We start from the raw sequence: 20022 nt of genomic DNA on the forward strand, positions 1-20022 counted from the left end.
ACAAACACTCACATGAGGTTCAATCTTTCCAAGCACCATGGACAAGAACAATGGATATCCTCATTGTCATTGCCGCAGAAAGAAAAACAATTTTATTCTTGTCTAAGGCTCGTTGGTCTAGGGGTATGATTCTCGCTTTGGGTGCGAGAGGTCCCGGGTTCAAATCCCGGATGAGCCCTTTTGCAGATCTTTTAACAAGCTCAGACAGGCAAATCTCTGGCCACTGGTTGCAAACAGCCACCTCTTGGGCGCAGGACGAGGTGGCTGAATGGTTTAGGCGATGGACTGCGTATCTATTGTGATATTCACTAGTTGGCTCAATAACTCACTACATTTAGAAAAAATTGCAAAAAGTAAGAGCAAATCTGACTTCCACGAATATTGATTCCAATGTAATACACTTGAAATGACACCCAGCCCCTAAAACTAGCCAATATCTCATGCTCTGCATTGGCCAGGAATCAAACCCGGGTCAACTACTTGGAAGGCAGCTATGCTCACCACTATACCACCAATGCTATTTGAATCTCTGAAGCAACATGGAGACATCGATTCATATCCTGACCGTCATTTTTGTGGAAAGTGAAAATTCTTTGACCAAACGGATCATTGGTGTAGTTGTACTATTATGGCTTAGGGTGAGAGAGGTCCCTGGTTAAAAAATCTATTATTTTAATCAGTACCTGTTACCTACAGATTAGTCCCGTGACACTTGTGGGGAACGTAGGGCAAAACTGAGAACATTGTGACAAGTGGGGTCACATTAGTTTGGAGGCCAAAGATTTGGGATTCTACAAACAGAAGTTGGCAGATAAAGGGTTCCGACTTCAGACGAGTCCCCTGACACTTGTGGGGGACGTAGAGACGAATTGAGAACACCACCGTGTTCGTGAGGGTCTCCCCTTTCCAGGGAGTGGTCATACGATGTTGTAGGTCAAACGGTTCAGAAGCTACATATGTTTTTGTGAGAGGACCGATTATACGTATGTCTCATGGTTTGACTAACACCGCTCTAGCTCCACCACCTTTCATTGCAGATGTGGAGGTGTAACATAAACAGATATGGAGGCTTGAGACAGATACGACGCGTTTCAATCTCTCTAGTTGAAAACTGATTGATTTGAATGGGTATTTTTTACTTTCGTTTACTTTGATTCACGTACTGTTGCATCAATCAACTCAAAATAAATGAGCTCCATTCTTTTTGAAGTTTAATTTTTTCATTTTCTCTTTTAAAATATTAATTGACTCATTTGCTCAATATTCATTTGTCAACAGTCATCATCAGTTTGCTGTCGCGGCTTAAGAAGACAGAGTGTGAAAGACACAGCAGATGAAATACAAAAGATTTGAACTGAAGCCTGGTCAACAGTTTGGAAGACTGCTATGCTCACAAGTATAGCACAAACACTCACATGAGGTTCAATCTTTCCAAGCACCATGGACAAGAACAATGGATATCCTCATTGTCATTGCCGCAGAAAGAAAAACAATTTTATTCTTGTCTAAGGCTCGTTGGTCTAGGGGTATGATTCTCGCTTTGGGTGCGAGAGGTCCCGGGTTCAAATCCCGGATGAGCCCTTTTGCAGATCTTTTAACAAGCTCAGACAGGCAAATCTCTGGCCACTGGTTGCAAACAGCCACCTCTTGGGCGCAGGACGAGGTGGCTGAATGGTTTAGGCGATGGACTGCGTATCTATTGTGATATTCACTAGTTGGCTCAATAACTCACTACATTTAGAAAAAATTGCAAAAAGTAAGAGCAAATCTGACTTCCACGAATATTGATTCCAATGTAATACACTTGAAATGACACCCAGCCCCTAAAACTAGCCAATATCTCATGCTCTGCATTGGCCAGGAATCAAACCCGGGTCAACTACTTGGAAGGCAGCTATGCTCACCACTATACCACCAATGCTATTTGAATCTCTGAAGCAACATGGAGACATCGATTCATATCCTGACCGTCATTTTTGTGGAAAGTGAAAATTCTTTGACCAAACGGATCATTGGTGTAGTTGTACTATTATGGCTTAGGGTGAGAGAGGTCCCTGGTTAAAAAATCTATTATTTTAATCAGTACCTGTTACCTACAGATTAGTCCCGTGACACTTGTGGGGAACGTAGGGCAAAACTGAGAACATTGTGACAAGTGGGGTCACATTAGTTTGGAGGCCAAAGATTTGGGATTCTACAAACAGAAGTTGGCAGATAAAGGGTTCCGACTTCAGACGAGTCCCCTGACACTTGTGGGGGACGTAGAGACGAATTGAGAACACCACCGTGTTCGTGAGGGTCTCCCCTTTCCAGGGAGTGGTCATACGATGTTGTAGGTCAAACGGTTCAGAAGCTACATATGTTTTTGTGAGAGGACCGATTATACGTATGTCTCATGGTTTGACTAACACCGCTCTAGCTCCACCACCTTTCATTGCAGATGTGGAGGTGTAACATAAACAGATATGGAGGCTTGAGACAGATACGACGCGTTTCAATCTCTCTAGTTGAAAACTGATTGATTTGAATGGGTATTTTTTACTTTCGTTTACTTTGATTCACGTACTGTTGCATCAATCAACTCAAAATAAATGAGCTCCATTCTTTTTGAAGTTTAATTTTTTCATTTTCTCTTTTAAAATATTAATTGACTCATTTGCTCAATATTCATTTGTCAACAGTCATCATCAGTTTGCTGTCGCGGCTTAAGAAGACAGAGTGTGAAAGACACAGCAGATGAAATACAAAAGATTTGAACTGAAGCCTGGTCAACAGTTTGGAAGACTGCTATGCTCACAAGTATAGCACAAACACTCACATGAGGTTCAATCTTTCCAAGCACCATGGACAAGAACAATGGATATCCTCATTGTCATTGCCGCAGAAAGAAAAACAATTTTATTCTTGTCTAAGGCTCGTTGGTCTAGGGGTATGATTCTCGCTTTGGGTGCGAGAGGTCCCGGGTTCAAATCCCGGATGAGCCCTTTTGCAGATCTTTTAACAAGCTCAGACAGGCAAATCTCTGGCCACTGGTTGCAAACAGCCACCTCTTGGGCGCAGGACGAGGTGGCTGAATGGTTTAGGCGATGGACTGCGTATCTATTGTGATATTCACTAGTTGGCTCAATAACTCACTACATTTAGAAAAAATTGCAAAAAGTAAGAGCAAATCTGACTTCCACGAATATTGATTCCAATGTAATACACTTGAAATGACACCCAGCCCCTAAAACTAGCCAATATCTCATGCTCTGCATTGGCCAGGAATCAAACCCGGGTCAACTACTTGGAAGGCAGCTATGCTCACCACTATACCACCAATGCTATTTGAATCTCTGAAGCAACATGGAGACATCGATTCATATCCTGACCGTCATTTTTGTGGAAAGTGAAAATTCTTTGACCAAACGGATCATTGGTGTAGTTGTACTATTATGGCTTAGGGTGAGAGAGGTCCCTGGTTAAAAAATCTATTATTTTAATCAGTACCTGTTACCTACAGATTAGTCCCGTGACACTTGTGGGGAACGTAGGGCAAAACTGAGAACATTGTGACAAGTGGGGTCACATTAGTTTGGAGGCCAAAGATTTGGGATTCTACAAACAGAAGTTGGCAGATAAAGGGTTCCGACTTCAGACGAGTCCCCTGACACTTGTGGGGGACGTAGAGGCGAATTGAGAACACCACCGTGTTCGTGAGGGTCTCCCCTTTCCAGGGAGTGGTCATACGATGTTGTAGGTCAAACGGTTCAGAAGCTACATATGTTTTTGTGAGAGGACCGATTATACGTATGTCTCATGGTTTGACTAACACCGCTCTAGCTCCACCACCTTTCATTGCAGATGTGGAGGTGTAACATAAACAGATATGGAGGCTTGAGACAGATACGACGCGTTTCAATCTCTCTAGTTGAAAACTGATTGATTTGAATGGGTATTTTTTACTTTCGTTTACTTTGATTCACGTACTGTTGCATCAATCAACTCAAAATAAATGAGCTCCATTCTTTTTGAAGTTTAATTTTTTCATTTTCTCTTTTAAAATATTAATTGACTCATTTGCTCAATATTCATTTGTCAACAGTCATCATCAGTTTGCTGTCGCGGCTTAAGAAGACAGAGTGTGAAAGACACAGCAGATGAAATACAAAAGATTTGAACTGAAGCCTGGTCAACAGTTTGGAAGACTGCTATGCTCACAAGTATAGCACAAACACTCACATGAGGTTCAATCTTTCCAAGCACCATGGACAAGAACAATGGATATCCTCATTGTCATTGCCGCAGAAAGAAAAACAATTTTATTCTTGTCTAAGGCTCGTTGGTCTAGGGGTATGATTCTCGCTTTGGGTGCGAGAGGTCCCGGGTTCAAATCCCGGATGAGCCCTTTTGCAGATCTTTTAACAAGCTCAGACAGGCAAATCTCTGGCCACTGGTTGCAAACAGCCACCTCTTGGGCGCAGGACGAGGTGGCTGAATGGTTTAGGCGATGGACTGCGTATCTATTGTGATATTCACTAGTTGGCTCAATAACTCACTACATTTAGAAAAAATTGCAAAAAGTAAGAGCAAATCTGACTTCCACGAATATTGATTCCAATGTAATACACTTGAAATGACACCCAGCCCCTAAAACTAGCCAATATCTCATGCTCTGCATTGGCCAGGAATCAAACCCGGGTCAACTACTTGGAAGGCAGCTATGCTCACCACTATACCACCAATGCTATTTGAATCTCTGAAGCAACATGGAGACATCGATTCATATCCTGACCGTCATTTTTGTGGAAAGTGAAAATTCTTTGACCAAACGGATCATTGGTGTAGTTGTACTATTATGGCTTAGGGTGAGAGAGGTCCCTGGTTAAAAAATCTATTATTTTAATCAGTACCTGTTACCTACAGATTAGTCCCGTGACACTTGTGGGGAACGTAGGGCAAAACTGAGAACATTGTGACAAGTGGGGTCACATTAGTTTGGAGGCCAAAGATTTGGGATTCTACAAACAGAAGTTGGCAGATAAAGGGTTCCGACTTCAGACGAGTCCCCTGACACTTGTGGGGGACGTAGAGACGAATTGAGAACACCACCGTGTTCGTGAGGGTCTCCCCTTTCCAGGGAGTGGTCATACGATGTTGTAGGTCAAACGGTTCAGAAGCTACATATGTTTTTGTGAGAGGACCGATTATACGTATGTCTCATGGTTTGACTAACACCGCTCTAGCTCCACCACCTTTCATTGCAGATGTGGAGGTGTAACATAAACAGATATGGAGGCTTGAGACAGATACGACGCGTTTCAATCTCTCTAGTTGAAAACTGATTGATTTGAATGGGTATTTTTTACTTTCGTTTACTTTGATTCACGTACTGTTGCATCAATCAACTCAAAATAAATGAGCTCCATTCTTTTTGAAGTTTAATTTTTTCATTTTCTCTTTTAAAATATTAATTGACTCATTTGCTCAATATTCATTTGTCAACAGTCATCATCAGTTTGCTGTCGCGGCTTAAGAAGACAGAGTGTGAAAGACACAGCAGATGAAATACAAAAGATTTGAACTGAAGCCTGGTCAACAGTTTGGAAGACTGCTATGCTCACAAGTATAGCACAAACACTCACATGAGGTTCAATCTTTCCAAGCACCATGGACAAGAACAATGGATATCCTCATTGTCATTGCCGCAGAAAGAAAAACAATTTTATTCTTGTCTAAGGCTCGTTGGTCTAGGGGTATGATTCTCGCTTTGGGTGCGAGAGGTCCCGGGTTCAAATCCCGGATGAGCCCTTTTGCAGATCTTTTAACAAGCTCAGACAGGCAAATCTCTGGCCACTGGTTGCAAACAGCCACCTCTTGGGCGCAGGACGAGGTGGCTGAATGGTTTAGGCGATGGACTGCGTATCTATTGTGATATTCACTAGTTGGCTCAATAACTCACTACATTTAGAAAAAATTGCAAAAAGTAAGAGCAAATCTGACTTCCACGAATATTGATTCCAATGTAATACACTTGAAATGACACCCAGCCCCTAAAACTAGCCAATATCTCATGCTCTGCATTGGCCAGGAATCAAACCCGGGTCAACTACTTGGAAGGCAGCTATGCTCACCACTATACCACCAATGCTATTTGAATCTCTGAAGCAACATGGAGACATCGATTCATATCCTGACCGTCATTTTTGTGGAAAGTGAAAATTCTTTGACCAAACGGATCATTGGTGTAGTTGTACTATTATGGCTTAGGGTGAGAGAGGTCCCTGGTTAAAAAATCTATTATTTTAATCAGTACCTGTTACCTACAGATTAGTCCCGTGACACTTGTGGGGAACGTAGGGCAAAACTGAGAACATTGTGACAAGTGGGGTCACATTAGTTTGGAGGCCAAAGATTTGGGATTCTACAAACAGAAGTTGGCAGATAAAGGGTTCCGACTTCAGACGAGTCCCCTGACACTTGTGGGGGACGTAGAGACGAATTGAGAACACCACCGTGTTCGTGAGGGTCTCCCCTTTCCAGGGAGTGGTCATACGATGTTGTAGGTCAAACGGTTCAGAAGCTACATATGTTTTTGTGAGAGGACCGATTATACGTATGTCTCATGGTTTGACTAACACCGCTCTAGCTCCACCACCTTTCATTGCAGATGTGGAGGTGTAACATAAACAGATATGGAGGCTTGAGACAGATACGACGCGTTTCAATCTCTCTAGTTGAAAACTGATTGATTTGAATGGGTATTTTTTACTTTCGTTTACTTTGATTCACGTACTGTTGCATCAATCAACTCAAAATAAATGAGCTCCATTCTTTTTGAAGTTTAATTTTTTCATTTTCTCTTTTAAAATATTAATTGACTCATTTGCTCAATATTCATTTGTCAACAGTCATCATCAGTTTGCTGTCGCGGCTTAAGAAGACAGAGTGTGAAAGACACAGCAGATGAAATACAAAAGATTTGAACTGAAGCCTGGTCAACAGTTTGGAAGACTGCTATGCTCACAAGTATAGCACAAACACTCACATGAGGTTCAATCTTTCCAAGCACCATGGACAAGAACAATGGATATCCTCATTGTCATTGCCGCAGAAAGAAAAACAATTTTATTCTTGTCTAAGGCTCGTTGGTCTAGGGGTATGATTCTCGCTTTGGGTGCGAGAGGTCCCGGGTTCAAATCCCGGATGAGCCCTTTTGCAGATCTTTTAACAAGCTCAGACAGGCAAATCTCTGGCCACTGGTTGCAAACAGCCACCTCTTGGGCGCAGGACGAGGTGGCTGAATGGTTTAGGCGATGGACTGCGTATCTATTGTGATATTCACTAGTTGGCTCAATAACTCACTACATTTAGAAAAAATTGCAAAAAGTAAGAGCAAATCTGACTTCCACGAATATTGATTCCAATGTAATACACTTGAAATGACACCCAGCCCCTAAAACTAGCCAATATCTCATGCTCTGCATTGGCCAGGAATCAAACCCGGGTCAACTACTTGGAAGGCAGCTATGCTCACCACTATACCACCAATGCTATTTGAATCTCTGAAGCAACATGGAGACATCGATTCATATCCTGACCGTCATTTTTGTGGAAAGTGAAAATTCTTTGACCAAACGGATCATTGGTGTAGTTGTACTATTATGGCTTAGGGTGAGAGAGGTCCCTGGTTAAAAAATCTATTATTTTAATCAGTACCTGTTACCTACAGATTAGTCCCGTGACACTTGTGGGGAACGTAGGGCAAAACTGAGAACATTGTGACAAGTGGGGTCACATTAGTTTGGAGGCCAAAGATTTGGGATTCTACAAACAGAAGTTGGCAGATAAAGGGTTCCGACTTCAGACGAGTCCCCTGACACTTGTGGGGGACGTAGAGACGAATTGAGAACACCACCGTGTTCGTGAGGGTCTCCCCTTTCCAGGGAGTGGTCATACGATGTTGTAGGTCAAACGGTTCAGAAGCTACATATGTTTTTGTGAGAGGACCGATTATACGTATGTCTCATGGTTTGACTAACACCGCTCTAGCTCCACCACCTTTCATTGCAGATGTGGAGGTGTAACATAAACAGATATGGAGGCTTGAGACAGATACGACGCGTTTCAATCTCTCTAGTTGAAAACTGATTGATTTGAATGGGTATTTTTTACTTTCGTTTACTTTGATTCACGTACTGTTGCATCAATCAACTCAAAATAAATGAGCTCCATTCTTTTTGAAGTTTAATTTTTTCATTTTCTCTTTTAAAATATTAATTGACTCATTTGCTCAATATTCATTTGTCAACAGTCATCATCAGTTTGCTGTCGCGGCTTAAGAAGACAGAGTGTGAAAGACACAGCAGATGAAATACAAAAGATTTGAACTGAAGCCTGGTCAACAGTTTGGAAGACTGCTATGCTCACAAGTATAGCACAAACACTCACATGAGGTTCAATCTTTCCAAGCACCATGGACAAGAACAATGGATATCCTCATTGTCATTGCCGCAGAAAGAAAAACAATTTTATTCTTGTCTAAGGCTCGTTGGTCTAGGGGTATGATTCTCGCTTTGGGTGCGAGAGGTCCCGGGTTCAAATCCCGGATGAGCCCTTTTGCAGATCTTTTAACAAGCTCAGACAGGCAAATCTCTGGCCACTGGTTGCAAACAGCCACCTCTTGGGCGCAGGACGAGGTGGCTGAATGGTTTAGGCGATGGACTGCGTATCTATTGTGATATTCACTAGTTGGCTCAATAACTCACTACATTTAGAAAAAATTGCAAAAAGTAAGAGCAAATCTGACTTCCACGAATATTGATTCCAATGTAATACACTTGAAATGACACCCAGCCCCTAAAACTAGCCAATATCTCATGCTCTGCATTGGCCAGGAATCAAACCCGGGTCAACTACTTGGAAGGCAGCTATGCTCACCACTATACCACCAATGCTATTTGAATCTCTGAAGCAACATGGAGACATCGATTCATATCCTGACCGTCATTTTTGTGGAAAGTGAAAATTCTTTGACCAAACGGATCATTGGTGTAGTTGTACTATTATGGCTTAGGGTGAGAGAGGTCCCTGGTTAAAAAATCTATTATTTTAATCAGTACCTGTTACCTACAGATTAGTCCCGTGACACTTGTGGGGAACGTAGGGCAAAACTGAGAACATTGTGACAAGTGGGGTCACATTAGTTTGGAGGCCAAAGATTTGGGATTCTACAAACAGAAGTTGGCAGATAAAGGGTTCCGACTTCAGACGAGTCCCCTGACACTTGTGGGGGACGTAGAGACGAATTGAGAACACCACCGTGTTCGTGAGGGTCTCCCCTTTCCAGGGAGTGGTCATACGATGTTGTAGGTCAAACGGTTCAGAAGCTACATATGTTTTTGTGAGAGGACCGATTATACGTATGTCTCATGGTTTGACTAACACCGCTCTAGCTCCACCACCTTTCATTGCAGATGTGGAGGTGTAACATAAACAGATATGGAGGCTTGAGACAGATACGACGCGTTTCAATCTCTCTAGTTGAAAACTGATTGATTTGAATGGGTATTTTTTACTTTCGTTTACTTTGATTCACGTACTGTTGCATCAATCAACTCAAAATAAATGAGCTCCATTCTTTTTGAAGTTTAATTTTTTCATTTTCTCTTTTAAAATATTAATTGACTCATTTGCTCAATATTCATTTGTCAACAGTCATCATCAGTTTGCTGTCGCGGCTTAAGAAGACAGAGTGTGAAAGACACAGCAGATGAAATACAAAAGATTTGAACTGAAGCCTGGTCAACAGTTTGGAAGACTGCTATGCTCACAAGTATAGCACAAACACTCACATGAGGTTCAATCTTTCCAAGCACCATGGACAAGAACAATGGATATCCTCATTGTCATTGCCGCAGAAAGAAAAACAATTTTATTCTTGTCTAAGGCTCGTTGGTCTAGGGGTATGATTCTCGCTTTGGGTGCGAGAGGTCCCGGGTTCAAATCCCGGATGAGCCCTTTTGCAGATCTTTTAACAAGCTCAGACAGGCAAATCTCTGGCCACTGGTTGCAAACAGCCACCTCTTGGGCGCAGGACGAGGTGGCTGAATGGTTTAGGCGATGGACTGCGTATCTATTGTGATATTCACTAGTTGGCTCAATAACTCACTACATTTAGAAAAAATTGCAAAAAGTAAGAGCAAATCTGACTTCCACGAATATTGATTCCAATGTAATACACTTGAAATGACACCCAGCCCCTAAAACTAGCCAATATCTCATGCTCTGCATTGGCCAGGAATCAAACCCGGGTCAACTACTTGGAAGGCAGCTATGCTCACCACTATACCACCAATGCTATTTGAATCTCTGAAGCAACATGGAGACATCGATTCATATCCTGACCGTCATTTTTGTGGAAAGTGAAAATTCTTTGACCAAACGGATCATTGGTGTAGTTGTACTATTATGGCTTAGGGTGAGAGAGGTCCCTGGTTAAAAAATCTATTATTTTAATCAGTACCTGTTACCTACAGATTAGTCCCGTGACACTTGTGGGGAACGTAGGGCAAAACTGAGAACATTGTGACAAGTGGGGTCACATTAGTTTGGAGGCCAAAGATTTGGGATTCTACAAACAGAAGTTGGCAGATAAAGGGTTCCGACTTCAGACGAGTCCCCTGACACTTGTGGGGGACGTAGAGACGAATTGAGAACACCACCGTGTTCGTGAGGGTCTCCCCTTTCCAGGGAGTGGTCATACGATGTTGTAGGTCAAACGGTTCAGAAGCTACATATGTTTTTGTGAGAGGACCGATTATACGTATGTCTCATGGTTTGACTAACACCGCTCTAGCTCCACCACCTTTCATTGCAGATGTGGAGGTGTAACATAAACAGATATGGAGGCTTGAGACAGATACGACGCGTTTCAATCTCTCTAGTTGAAAACTGATTGATTTGAATGGGTATTTTTTACTTTCGTTTACTTTGATTCACGTACTGTTGCATCAATCAACTCAAAATAAATGAGCTCCATTCTTTTTGAAGTTTAATTTTTTCATTTTCTCTTTTAAAATATTAATTGACTCATTTGCTCAATATTCATTTGTCAACAGTCATCATCAGTTTGCTGTCGCGGCTTAAGAAGACAGAGTGTGAAAGACACAGCAGATGAAATACAAAAGATTTGAACTGAAGCCTGGTCAACAGTTTGGAAGACTGCTATGCTCACAAGTATAGCACAAACACTCACATGAGGTTCAATCTTTCCAAGCACCATGGACAAGAACAATGGATATCCTCATTGTCATTGCCGCAGAAAGAAAAACAATTTTATTCTTGTCTAAGGCTCGTTGGTCTAGGGGTATGATTCTCGCTTTGGGTGCGAGAGGTCCCGGGTTCAAATCCCGGATGAGCCCTTTTGCAGATCTTTTAACAAGCTCAGACAGGCAAATCTCTGGCCACTGGTTGCAAACAGCCACCTCTTGGGCGCAGGACGAGGTGGCTGAATGGTTTAGGCGATGGACTGCGTATCTATTGTGATATTCACTAGTTGGCTCAATAACTCACTACATTTAGAAAAAATTGCAAAAAGTAAGAGCAAATCTGACTTCCACGAATATTGATTCCAATGTAATACACTTGAAATGACACCCAGCCCCTAAAACTAGCCAATATCTCATGCTCTGCATTGGCCAGGAATCAAACCCGGGTCAACTACTTGGAAGGCAGCTATGCTCACCACTATACCACCAATGCTATTTGAATCTCTGAAGCAACATGGAGACATCGATTCATATCCTGACCGTCATTTTTGTGGAAAGTGAAAATTCTTTGACCAAACGGATCATTGGTGTAGTTGTACTATTATGGCTTAGGGTGAGAGAGGTCCCTGGTTAAAAAATCTATTATTTTAATCAGTACCTGTTACCTACAGATTAGTCCCGTGACACTTGTGGGGAACGTAGGGCAAAACTGAGAACATTGTGACAAGTGGGGTCACATTAGTTTGGAGGCCAAAGATTTGGGATTCTACAAACAGAAGTTGGCAGATAAAGGGTTCCGACTTCAGACGAGTCCCCTGACACTTGTGGGGGACGTAGAGACGAATTGAGAACACCACCGTGTTCGTGAGGGTCTCCCCTTTCCAGGGAGTGGTCATACGATGTTGTAGGTCAAACGGTTCAGAAGCTACATATGTTTTTGTGAGAGGACCGATTATACGTATGTCTCATGGTTTGACTAACACCGCTCTAGCTCCACCACCTTTCATTGCAGATGTGGAGGTGTAACATAAACAGTTATGGAGGCTTGAGACAGATACGACGCGTTTCAATCTCTCTAGTTGAAAACTGATTGATTTGAATGGGTATTTTTTACTTTCGTTTACTTTGATTCACGTACTGTTGCATCAATCAACTCAAAATAAATGAGCTCCATTCTTTTTGAAGTTTAATTTTTTCATTTTCTCTTTTAAAATATTAATTGACTCATTTGCTCAATATTCATTTGTCAACAGTCATCATCAGTTTGCTGTCGCGGCTTAAGAAGACAGAGTGTGAAAGACACAGCAGATGAAATACAAAAGATTTGAACTGAAGCCTGGTCAACAGTTTGGAAGACTGCTATGCTCACAAGTATAGCACAAACACTCACATGAGGTTCAATCTTTCCAAGCACCATGGACAAGAACAATGGATATCCTCATTGTCATTGCCGCAGAAAGAAAAACAATTTTATTCTTGTCTAAGGCTCGTTGGTCTAGGGGTATGATTCTCGCTTTGGGTGCGAGAGGTCCCGGGTTCAAATCCCGGATGAGCCCTTTTGCAGATCTTTTAACAAGCTCAGACAGGCAAATCTCTGGCCACTGGTTGCAAACAGCCACCTCTTGGGCGCAGGACGAGGTGGCTGAATGGTTTAGGCGATGGACTGCGTATCTATTGTGATATTCACTAGTTGGCTCAATAACTCACTACATTTAGAAAAAATTGCAAAAAGTAAGAGCAAATCTGACTTCCACGAATATTGATTCCAATGTAATACACTTGAAATGACACCCAGCCCCTAAAACTAGCCAATATCTCATGCTCTGCATTGGCCAGGAATCAAACCCGGGTCAACTACTTGGAAGGCAGCTATGCTCACCACTATACCACCAATGCTATTTGAATCTCTGAAGCAACATGGAGACATCGATTCATATCCTGACCGTCATTTTTGTGGAAAGTGAAAATTCTTTGACCAAACGGATCATTGGTGTAGTTGTACTATTATGGCTTAGGGTGAGAGAGGTCCCTGGTTAAAAAATCTATTATTTTAATCAGTACCTGTTACCTACAGATTAGTCCCGTGACACTTGTGGGGAACGTAGGGCAAAACTGAGAACATTGTGACAAGTGGGGTCACATTAGTTTGGAGGCCAAAGATTTGGGATTCTACAAACAGAAGTTGGCAGATAAAGGGTTCCGACTTCAGACGAGTCCCCTGACACTTGTGGGGGACGTAGAGACGAATTGAGAACACCACCGTGTTCGTGAGGGTCTCCCCTTTCCAGGGAGTGGTCATACGATGTTGTAGGTCAAACGGTTCAGAAGCTACATATGTTTTTGTGAGAGGACCGATTATACGTATGTCTCATGGTTTGACTAACACCGCTCTAGCTCCACCACCTTTCATTGCAGATGTGGAGGTGTAACATAAACAGATATGGAGGCTTGAGACAGATACGACGCGTTTCAATCTCTCTAGTTGAAAACTGATTGATTTGAATGGGTATTTTTTACTTTCGTTTACTTTGATTCACGTACTGTTGCATCAATCAACTCAAAATAAATGAGCTCCATTCTTTTTGAAGTTTAATTTTTTCATTTTCTCTTTTAAAATATTAATTGACTCATTTGCTCAATATTCATTTGTCAACAGTCATCATCAGTTTGCTGTCGCGGCTTAAGAAGACAGAGTGTGAAAGACACAGCAGATGAAATACAAAAGATTTGAACTGAAGCCTGGTCAACAGTTTGGAAGACTGCTATGCTCACAAGTATAGCACAAACACTCACATGAGGTTCAATCTTTCCAAGCACCATGGACAAGAACAATGGATATCCTCATTGTCATTGCCGCAGAAAGAAAAACAATTTTATTCTTGTCTAAGGCTCGTTGGTCTAGGGGTATGATTCTCGCTTTGGGTGCGAGAGGTCCCGGGTTCAAATCCCGGATGAGCCCTTTTGCAGATCTTTTAACAAGCTCAGACAGGCAAATCTCTGGCCACTGGTTGCAAACAGCCACCTCTTGGGCGCAGGACGAGGTGGCTGAATGGTTTAGGCGATGGACTGCGTATCTATTGTGATATTCACTAGTTGGCTCAATAACTCACTACATTTAGAAAAAATTGCAAAAAGTAAGAGCAAATCTGACTTCCACGAATATTGATTCCAATGTAATACACTTGAAATGACACCCAGCCCCTAAAACTAGCCAATATCTCATGCTCTGCATTGGCCAGGAATCAAACCCGGGTCAACTACTTGGAAGGCAGCTATGCTCACCACTATACCACCAATGCTATTTGAATCTCTGAAGCAACATGGAGACATCGATTCATATCCTGACCGTCATTTTTGTGGAAAGTGAAAATTCTTTGACCAAACGGATCATTGGTGTAGTTGTACTATTATGGCTTAGGGTGAGAGAGGTCCCTGGTTAAAAAATCTATTATTTTAATCAGTACCTGTTACCTACAGATTAGTCCCGTGACACTTGTGGGGAACGTAGGGCAAAACTGAGAACATTGTGACAAGTGGGGTCACATTAGTTTGGAGGCCAAAGATTTGGGATTCTACAAACAGAAGTTGGCAGATAAAGGGTTCCGACTTCAGACGAGTCCCCTGACACTTGTGGGGGACGTAGAGACGAATTGAGAACACCACCGTGTTCGTGAGGGTCTCCCCTTTCCAGGGAGTGGTCATACGATGTTGTAGGTCAAACGGTTCAGAAGCTACATATGTTTTTGTGAGAGGACCGATTATACGTATGTCTCATGGTTTGACTAACACCGCTCTAGCTCCACCACCTTTCATTGCAGATGTGGAGGTGTAACATAAACAGTTATGGAGGCTTGAGACAGATACGACGCGTTTCAATCTCTCTAGTTGAAAACTGATTGATTTGAATGGGTATTTTTTACTTTCGTTTACTTTGATTCACGTACTGTTGCATCAATCAACTCAAAATAAATGAGCTCCATTCTTTTTGAAGTTTAATTTTTTCATTTTCTCTTTTAAAATATTAATTGACTCATTTGCTCAATATTCATTTGTCAACAGTCATCATCAGTTTGCTGTCGCGGCTTAAGAAGACAGAGTGTGAAAGACACAGCAGATGAAATACAAAAGATTTGAACTGAAGCCTGGTCAACAGTTTGGAAGACTGCTATGCTCACAAGTATAGCACAAACACTCACATGAGGTTCAATCTTTCCAAGCACCATGGACAAGAACAATGGATATCCTCATTGTCATTGCCGCAGAAAGAAAAACAATTTTATTCTTGTCTAAGGCTCGTTGGTCTAGGGGTATGATTCTCGCTTTGGGTGCGAGAGGTCCCGGGTTCAAATCCCGGATGAGCCCTTTTGCAGATCTTTTAACAAGCTCAGACAGGCAAATCTCTGGCCACTGGTTGCAAACAGCCACCTCTTGGGCGCAGGACGAGGTGGCTGAATGGTTTAGGCGATGGACTGCGTATCTATTGTGATATTCACTAGTTGGCTCAATAACTCACTACATTTAGAAAAAATTGCAAAAAGTAAGAGCAAATCTGACTTCCACGAATATTGATTCCAATGTAATACACTTGAAATGACACCCAGCCCCTAAAACTAGCCAATATCTCATGCTCTGCATTGGCCAGGAATCAAACCCGGGTCAACTACTTGGAAGGCAGCTATGCTCACCACTATACCACCAATGCTATTTGAATCTCTGAAGCAACATGGAGACATCGATTCATATCCTGACCGTCATTTTTGTGGAAAGTGAAAATTCTTTGACCAAACGGATCATTGGTGTAGTTGTACTATTATGGCTTAGGGTGAGAGAGGTCCCTGGTTAAAAAATCTATTATTTTAATCAGTACCTGTTACCTACAGATTAGTCCCGTGACACTTGTGGGGAACGTAGGGCAAAACTGAGAACATTGTGACAAGTGGGGTCACATTAGTTTGGAGGCCAAAGATTTGGGATTCTACAAACAGAAGTTGGCAGATAAAGGGTTCCGACTTCAGACGAGTCCCCTGACACTTGTGGGGGACGTAGAGACGAATTGAGAACACCACCGTGTTCGTGAGGGTCTCCCCTTTCCAGGGAGTGGTCATACGATGTTGTAGGTCAAACGGTTCAGAAGCTACATATGTTTTTGTGAGAGGACCGATTATACGTATGTCTCATGGTTTGACTAACACCGCTCTAGCTCCACCACCTTTCATTGCAGATGTGGAGGTGTAACATAAACAGTTATGGAGGCTTGAGACAGATACGACGCGTTTCAATCTCTCTAGTTGAAAACTGATCGATTTGAATGGGTATTTTTTACTTTCGTTTACTTTGATTCACGTACTGATGCATCAATCAACTCAAAATAAATGAGCTCCATTCTTTTTGAAGTTTAATTTTTTCATTTTCTCTTTTAAAATATTAATTGACTCATTTGCTCAATATTCATTTGTCAACAGTCATCATCAGTTTGCTGTCGCGGCTTAAGAAGACAGAGTGTGAAAGACACAGCAGATGAAATACAAAAGATTTGAACTGAAGCCTGGTCAACAGTTTGGAAGACTGCTATGCTCACAAGTATAGCACAAACACTCACATGAGGTTCAATCTTTCCAAGCACCATGGACAAGAACAATGGATATCCTCATTGTCATTGCCGCAGAAAGAAAAACAATTTTATTCTTGTCTAAGGCTCGTTGGTCTAGGGGTATGATTCTCGCTTTGGGTGCGAGAGGTCCCGGGTTCAAATCCCGGATGAGCCCTTTTGCAGATCTTTTAACAAGCTCAGACAGGCAAATCTCTGGCCACTGGTTGCAAACAGCCACCTCTTGGGCGCAGGACGAGGTGGCTGAATGGTTTAGGCGATGGACTGCGTATCTATTGTGATATTCACTAGTTGGCTCAATAACACACTACATTTAGAAAACCTGCAAAAAGTAAGAGCAAATCTGACTTCCACGAATATTGATTCCAATGTAATACACTTGAAATGACACCCAGCCCCTAAAACTAGCCAATATCTCATGCTCTGCATTGGCCAGGAATCAAACCCGGGTCAACTACTTGGAAGGCAGCTATGCTCACCACTATACCACCAATGCTATTTGAATCTCTGAAGCAACATGGAGACATCGATTCATATCCTGACCGTCATTTTTGTGGAAAGTGAAAATTCTTTGACCAAACGGATCATTGGTGTAGTTGTACTATTATGGCTTAGGGTGAGAGAGGTCCCTGGTTAAAAAATCTATTATTTTAATCAGTACCTGTTACCTACAGATTAGTCCCGTGACACTTGTGGGGAACGTAGGGCAAAACTGAGAACATTGTGACAAGTGGGGTCACATTAGTTTGGAGGCCAAAGATTTGGGATTCTACAAACAGAAGTTGGCAGATAAAGGGTTCCGACTTCAGACGAGTCCCCTGACACTTGTGGGGGACGTAGAGACGAATTGAGAACACCACCGTGTTCGTGAGGGTCTCCCCTTTCCAGGGAGTGGTCATACGATGTTGTAGGTCAAACGGTTCAGAAGCTACATATGTTTTTGTGAGAGGACCGATTATACGTATGTCTCATGGTTTGACTAACACCGCTCTAGCTCCACCACCTTTCATTGCAGATGTGGAGGTGTAACATAAACAGTTATGGAGGCTTGAGACAGATACGACGCGTTTCAATCTCTCTAGTTGAAAACTGATCGATTTGAATGGGTATTTTTTACGTTCGTTTACTTTGATTCACGTACTGATGCATCAATCAACTCAAAATAAATGAGCTCCATTCTTTTTGAAGTTTAATTTTTTCATTTTCTCTTTTAAAATATTAATTGACTCATTTGCTCAATATTCATTTGTCAACAGTCATCATCAGTTTGCTGTCGCGGCTTAAGAAGACAGAGTGTGAAAGACACAGCAGATGAAATACAAAAGATTTGAACTGAAGCCTGGTCAACAGTTTGGAAGACTGCTATGCTCACAAGTATAGCACAAACACTCACATGAGGTTCAATCTTTCCAAGCACCATGGACAAGAACAATGGATATCCTCATTGTCATTGCCGCAGAAAGAAAAACAATTTTATTCTTGTCTAAGGCTCGTTGGTCTAGGGGTATGATTCTCGCTTTGGGTGCGAGAGGTCCCGGGTTCAAATCCCGGATGAGCCCTTTTGCAGATCTTTTAACAAGCTCAGACAGGCAAATCTCTGGCCACTGGTTGCAAACAGCCACCTCTTGGGCGCAGGACGAGGTGGCTGAATGGTTTAGGCGATGGACTGCGTATCTATTGTGATATTCACTAGTTGGCTCAATAACACACTACATTTAGAAAACCTGCAAAAAGTAAGAGCAAATCTGACTTCCACGAATATTGATTCCAATGTAATACACTTGAAATGACACCCAGCCCCTAAAACTAGCCAATATCTCATGCTCTGCATTGGCCAGGAATCAAACCCGGGTCAACTACTTGGAAGGCAGCTATGCTCACCACTATACCACCAATGCTATTTGAATCTCTGAAGCAACATGGAGACATCGATTCATATCCTGACCGTCATTTTTGTGGAAAGTGAAAATTCTTTGACCAAACGGATCATTGGTGTAGTTGTACTATTATGGCTTAGGGTGAGAGAGGTCCCTGGTTAAAAAATCTATTATTTTAATCAGTACCTGTTACCTACAGATTAGTCCCGTGACACTTGTGGGGAACGTAGGGCAAAACTGAGAACATTGTGACAAGTGGGGTCACATTAGTTTGGAGGCCAAAGATTTGGGATTCTACAAACAGAAGTTGGCAGATAAAGGGTTCCGACTTCAGACGAGTCCCCTGACACTTGTGGGGGACGTAGAGACGAATTGAGAACACCACCGTGTTCGTGAGGGTCTCCCCTTTCCAGGGAGTGGTCATACGATTTTGTAGGTCAAACGGTTCAGAAGCTACAGATGTTTTTGTGAGAAGACCGATTATAGGTATGTCTCATGGTTTGACTAACACCGCTCTAGCTCCACCACCTTTCATTGCAGATGTGGAGGTGTAACATAAACAGTTATGGAGGCTTGAGACAGATACGACACATCTCAATCTCTCTAGTTGAAAACGGATCGATTTGAATGGGTATTTTTTACATTCGTTTACTTTGATTCACGTACTGATGCATCAGTCAACTCAAAATAAATGAGCTCCATTCTTTTTGAAGTTGTATTTTTTTCAGTTTCTCTTTTAAAATATGAATTGATCTCATTTTGCTCAATATTCATTTGTCAACACTCATCATCAGTTTGCTGTCGCGGCTTAAGAAGACAGAATGTGAAAAACACAGCAGATGAAATACAAAAGATTTGAACTGAAGCCTGGTCAACAGTTTGGAAGACTGCTATGCTCACAAGTATAGCACAAACACTCACATGAGGTTCAATCTTTCCAAGCACCATGGACAAGAACAATGGATATCCTCATTGTCATTGCCGCAGAAAGCAAAACAATTTTCTTCTTGTGTAAGGCTCGTTGGTCTAGGGGTATGATTCTCGCTTAGGGTGCGAGAGGTCCCGGGTTCAAATCCCGGATGAGCCCTTTTGCAGATCTTTTAACAAGCTCAGACAGGCAGATCTCAGGCCACTGGTCGCAAACAGCCACCTCTTGGGCGCAGGACGAGGTGGCTGAATGCTTTCGGCGATGGACAGCTAATCTATTGTGATATTCACTAGTTGGCTCAATGTCGCACTTCATTTTGAAAACCTGCAAAAAGTAAGAGCAAATCGGACTTCCACGAAC

General features: G+C 42.2%; 15 non-coding genes across 15 annotated transcripts; all 15 read left to right on the top strand.

Moving 5' to 3' along the window:
• Positions 1 to 106: 106 nt before the first annotated feature.
• trnap-ugg (transfer RNA proline (anticodon UGG)) lies at positions 107 to 178 on the top strand. The gene has a single exon. It is a non-coding gene; the product is annotated as a tRNA-Pro (tRNA).
• A 1331-nt stretch (positions 179 to 1509) lies between these two features.
• Positions 1510 to 1581, top strand: trnap-ugg (transfer RNA proline (anticodon UGG)). The gene has a single exon. It is a non-coding gene; the product is annotated as a tRNA-Pro (tRNA).
• Positions 1582 to 2912: 1331 nt separating this feature from the next.
• Positions 2913 to 2984, top strand: trnap-ugg (transfer RNA proline (anticodon UGG)). Its single transcript has one exon. It is a non-coding gene; the product is annotated as a tRNA-Pro (tRNA).
• A 1331-nt stretch (positions 2985 to 4315) lies between these two features.
• Positions 4316 to 4387, top strand: trnap-ugg (transfer RNA proline (anticodon UGG)). Its single transcript has one exon. It is a non-coding gene; the product is annotated as a tRNA-Pro (tRNA).
• A 1331-nt stretch (positions 4388 to 5718) lies between these two features.
• trnap-ugg (transfer RNA proline (anticodon UGG)) lies at positions 5719 to 5790 on the top strand. Its single transcript has one exon. It is a non-coding gene; the product is annotated as a tRNA-Pro (tRNA).
• Positions 5791 to 7121: 1331 nt separating this feature from the next.
• trnap-ugg (transfer RNA proline (anticodon UGG)) lies at positions 7122 to 7193 on the top strand. Its single transcript has one exon. It is a non-coding gene; the product is annotated as a tRNA-Pro (tRNA).
• Positions 7194 to 8524: 1331 nt separating this feature from the next.
• On the top strand, positions 8525 to 8596 carry trnap-ugg (transfer RNA proline (anticodon UGG)). Its single transcript has one exon. It is a non-coding gene; the product is annotated as a tRNA-Pro (tRNA).
• Positions 8597 to 9927: 1331 nt separating this feature from the next.
• Positions 9928 to 9999, top strand: trnap-ugg (transfer RNA proline (anticodon UGG)). Its single transcript has one exon. It is a non-coding gene; the product is annotated as a tRNA-Pro (tRNA).
• Positions 10000 to 11330: 1331 nt separating this feature from the next.
• Positions 11331 to 11402, top strand: trnap-ugg (transfer RNA proline (anticodon UGG)). Its single transcript has one exon. It is a non-coding gene; the product is annotated as a tRNA-Pro (tRNA).
• Positions 11403 to 12733: 1331 nt separating this feature from the next.
• On the top strand, positions 12734 to 12805 carry trnap-ugg (transfer RNA proline (anticodon UGG)). Its single transcript has one exon. It is a non-coding gene; the product is annotated as a tRNA-Pro (tRNA).
• Positions 12806 to 14136: 1331 nt separating this feature from the next.
• Positions 14137 to 14208, top strand: trnap-ugg (transfer RNA proline (anticodon UGG)). Its single transcript has one exon. It is a non-coding gene; the product is annotated as a tRNA-Pro (tRNA).
• A 1331-nt stretch (positions 14209 to 15539) lies between these two features.
• On the top strand, positions 15540 to 15611 carry trnap-ugg (transfer RNA proline (anticodon UGG)). The gene has a single exon. It is a non-coding gene; the product is annotated as a tRNA-Pro (tRNA).
• A 1331-nt stretch (positions 15612 to 16942) lies between these two features.
• On the top strand, positions 16943 to 17014 carry trnap-ugg (transfer RNA proline (anticodon UGG)). The gene has a single exon. It is a non-coding gene; the product is annotated as a tRNA-Pro (tRNA).
• Positions 17015 to 18344: 1330 nt separating this feature from the next.
• trnap-ugg (transfer RNA proline (anticodon UGG)) lies at positions 18345 to 18416 on the top strand. The gene has a single exon. It is a non-coding gene; the product is annotated as a tRNA-Pro (tRNA).
• Positions 18417 to 19749: 1333 nt separating this feature from the next.
• trnap-agg (transfer RNA proline (anticodon AGG)) lies at positions 19750 to 19821 on the top strand. Its single transcript has one exon. It is a non-coding gene; the product is annotated as a tRNA-Pro (tRNA).
• The last annotated feature ends 201 nt before the right edge of the window (positions 19822 to 20022 follow it).

Source organism: Salmo salar, chromosome 22 (assembly GCF_965601325.2).
Source record: "Salmo salar chromosome 22, fSalSal1, whole genome shotgun sequence".
Classification (NCBI taxonomy): domain Eukaryota; kingdom Metazoa; phylum Chordata; class Actinopteri; order Salmoniformes; family Salmonidae; genus Salmo; species Salmo salar.